Here is a 4,223-nt window from a genome sequence, read left to right as displayed (position 1 = left end):
GTGCCCCCGAAGGTAAGAACTTACATTATTGAGCGCTCATTATGTGCCAGGCACTGTTTTAGACACTTTTCATATTTAATAAATTTACTCCTCCCAACAACTGTGGGAAGTATGACACCCCTTCTACAGAGGAGGAAACGGAGACACAGAGCCACGAGCTGCCTGTCCAAGGTCTCTCACTTGGTGACTGGGATAGCCCAGACTTGGTGAATGGGATAGCCCAGACTAGAGCTGCAGCTTGAGTGGTTCCTGGGAGGGACGGTCTGTGCCTTGTGTTTCAGGGAGGGGCTAGAAACAAGACAGAAGTATTCTGAGTGATAAGTGCAAAGTGCTTGGCTCAGTGCCTGGTACATGTAAGTGTTCAATTAGAGTGTCAGCTTTTTTTTTTTTTTTATGTTTATTTATTTTGAGAGAGAGAGAGCACGAGCGGGGAAGGGGCAGAGAGAGAGGGAGAGAGAATCCCAAGCAGCCTCCTCACTGCCGGCACAGAGCCTGATGTGGGGCTCGAACTCACAAACCGTGAGATCATGACCAGAGCCAAAATCAAGAGTTGGATGCCTAACCTACTGAGCCACCCAGGCGCCCCAAGTGTCAGCTTTTTTGAATGTAACAACCTGTGGTCAAAGAGAAAAACGAAGGGAGAGAGAGAGAGGAGGGGGAGGTGAGCAGGGAAGAAAGTGCAGAGGGGACAGGGAAAAGAAGAAAGGCAGGAGGCCCCCTCCTCCTTTGCAGAGCGGTGGGAGTGTGGGGCTCCTGCCTGCACGATCAGGGGCTCTGCTGGGTCTCCAGCGTGGGGCCGACTCAACCTTCAGGGCTCCTTTTGCCATCACCATTGGCCTTTCCCAACGCTCAGCTTTCCCTCTACCTCCTGCCACCTCACTTGCTTGCCTCCTTCTCAGCCCCAGTCTCACCCTGGACAGCACCTCCTCCTGGAGCCTTCCCAAGCTTACGCTGACTTGGGCGTCCCCTCGGCTTCCATCACACTTCTTGTCACATGGGGTGGTAACCAGCTGTGTAGTGTTGTATCACCTTCCAGATCCTGCCACCGAGGGAGTCACTGTGGTCTGTTCGTAGCTGAACCCCAGTATGCAGCTGGCAATCTGGCTTTTGGTAGATGCTCAATAAATATCCATAGGCTGAATGAATAAATTCATTTATACCAAAAGGTCAGGATTTGCTGAGGTGGTGAATATCAAGACCATTCATGCATTCCCCCATCCATCCACCCACCATCCATCCATCCATCCATCCATCATCCACCCACCCACCCACCCACCTATCCACTTACCTTCCTTCCTTCCTTCCTTCCTTCCTTCCATCTACGATGCTAGTCCCTGGATATCTACCAATAAGCTAAAGCTGCCTGGACCCTGCCTTGTGGAGCCCACAGTCTGTTAGGGGAGCCACACATCAGTCCATCAATCCCATACACATAGGAACTACCAACCTGGTGTGCTGTTGGGACCCAGCAGAACTGTTGCTACCCCAGTAGTTTCTGTAACAGAAAAGCTTTAAAGGGTGAAATTCCCTGCATTCTGCAGCAGCTGGGAGACATTTTTTCATTTTTATTTTGGGCCTGGGGCAGTGTTACCGCCATCCCTGAAATTGGGAGTACTCAGCTTAAAGTTACATCCTTCAGAGACAAGCTCCCTGCTCTCAGAAGACACTGGAAGGAGAAGACCAGCAAGTAAACAATCAAGACTATGTCAGGGTGGTGGGCATCTATTATTATTACTATTATTTTGTGTAAGCTGGGGAAGAAATGCAAACGGCACAGGTGATATATAGACATGAGAGTGTGTTCCTCCCACCCTGTCTCCCAGCCACCCAGTTTCGGGGTGGAGACAAATCTCATTACCAATTAGGTGTAGACAAAGATATTTTAGGCATGTACACATAATTACATGTATTTCTTTTTTAATTCTCATTTTGTACACACAGTCTGGCACCTCACTCTTCTCACTTGATTTATCACGTTGATGGCTCCTTACCAGTTCGTACAGAGCTGCCTTTTTTTGCAAGGTGGCCTTTTGGGTGTGATGTACAGATTATCCGTCCTTTCCCGGTGGGGTTTAGGATGTTTCCGACCCCCTGCTGGTATAAACAGGCTACAGTGAGTGAGCTTGCTCAGGGGTCGTTTCCCACAGCTCCTTCTGGGTGGATTCCTGGCCATGGAATTGCCTTTTCAGTTTTTGTAGACCCCGCCATGTCGCCTTCCTCAAGACATTCCCCCCCACGCCCCGGCAGTCTACGTGAACTGGCCTGTTGGGGAGGCGGTGGGGGAAAGCATTACTTGGGACCTTCAGGAGTCCCCCTGAGGAGGTGATATTTGGGTTGATGGGTGAGAAAAAGCCAGTTGTGCATAGCCAGAAACAGCTCTCCTGCCAGAAGGACCAGTGTGGCCGGAGGAGGTGAGGCTGGAGAGAGAGAGAGAGAGAGAGCCAGAGCCAGATCTGTACAGGCTTGGAAAGGCACTGGGATTCAAATGGGAAGCCATTTGAGGATTCTGAGCAAATCAATCAACCAATCAATCAATCAACCAATGCATGTAGGGAATGAAGCACAGGGGGTAGGAATGAAGCTAGGAGACCACACAGACACGGAGGCAAGATTTGGGGGTGGCTTGCCAGCTGGTGGGAGCCGGGACAAAGAGAGCTGGGGCATTTTGAAACTAGAGCTGACAGAACTTGCTGATGAGTTGGAGGAGCCTGGGCACGGAGGGAAGAGTTGGGAGGGATCGCGTGGAACTTTCAGGGTTGGGCTTCAGCGGAATTGACCAAGTTGGGGAAGAGTCAGTATACCAGCTTTGGGCAAGTAAGACCCATAAGCTCAGCCACAGGGAAGGAAAACCCCACGGAAGTTGTCCTCGGCTTCTTGGAGCGGGGACCCGAGTCATTTAGGGTGCCTGTGGCCGGTCCGTTCATGGAAGTGGCCGGTGTTGGTGCCCCAAAGCTGATGTCCTGGCCACAATGGCGCCACCAGGATGGGCTCCATATTGGTTCTGAAACCCGATGCCTCCAGATACCTGGACACACTAGGACAAGAGGTCAGAGCAATCTGCCCACCCACTGGGTTGGGCTGATGTTGTCTAGCTCTTGGAATTAAAGATTCCGCAGGTTTATGTGACCAGCAGAGGTGGGGTAGGGTGAGCCCAAGGGCAGGGCTCATTAGAACTTTATTGACTGTCAATACTGGAAGGAATCTTAGAGGTCATGGGTTAAACCACTGATTTGGAAAGAAGAGATTGTTTGAATGCTGGATTATTTTTATGCTCTTTCAACAGTGATTTCAAAGAATTAAAATAACAACATTGTTTATGTGCACTGATTATGCACCAAGGCCTAGGCCAGATGTTTTACATTCATTATTTCTTTTTTTTTTCTTCCTATGTATTCGTTTATTTGAAAGACGGAAGGAGAGAGCGCGAGCAGGGGAGAGGCAGAGAGAGAGGGAGAGAGAGAGAAGCTTAAGCAGGTTCCACATCCAGCACAGAGCCCGACACAGGGCTCGGATCTCATGGCCATGAGATTATGACCTGAGCTGAAATCAGGAGTCAGACTGTTAACCAACTGAGCCACTCAGGCACCCCTTTCCTTCCAATTAAAAAAAAAAGAAATCGAGCAGGAGCACCTGGGTGGCTCAGTCAGTGAAGCGTCTGGCTTCGGCTCAGCCGTGATCTCGAGGTTTGTGAGTTTGAACCCGGCATTGGGCTGCCTGCTGACAGCACAGAACCCACTTTGTATCCTCTGCCTCCCTTTCTTTCTGTCCCTCCCCCCCTCGCGCTGTCTTTCAAAAATAAACATAAATTTTTTTTTTTTTTAAATGAGTGTAGTTTGCACATATTGTTACATGAGTTTACATACATTCTTTCATTTCAGTCTTCCAGGGAGATGCTGTCATTATCTGTGCAGTCGCTGAGGCTGGGGGTGGCGGCCCAAAGTCCCCTGGCCGAGGTGGGGGCAGCTGCTGCCTGTCTCGGACCCCTGGCAATGCGATTGGAACCTGCCAGGGGCATTTGTGTTCTCAACCCTCTGTTGCCGGCTGACAAGTTGAGACCCAGGGAGGAGGACGCATTGTGTGACCAAGAGACAAGTTAAGAAGAAGTTAAGGATCTTGGAAGTACAAGTCTTGGCCCGAGAGGGTGTGCTTGTCTCTAAGGCTTTGACGATTCTACCCGCCATATTGGCCCCAGAGAAAATGACCCAAGAAACATGAGCCACCAG

This window comes from Panthera pardus, unplaced genomic scaffold, assembly GCF_024362965.1.
Source record: "Panthera pardus isolate Hobbes unplaced genomic scaffold, ASM2436296v1 HiC_scaffold_25, whole genome shotgun sequence".
Taxonomy (NCBI): domain Eukaryota; kingdom Metazoa; phylum Chordata; class Mammalia; order Carnivora; family Felidae; genus Panthera; species Panthera pardus.
This window is presented reverse-complemented; position numbering follows the sequence as displayed.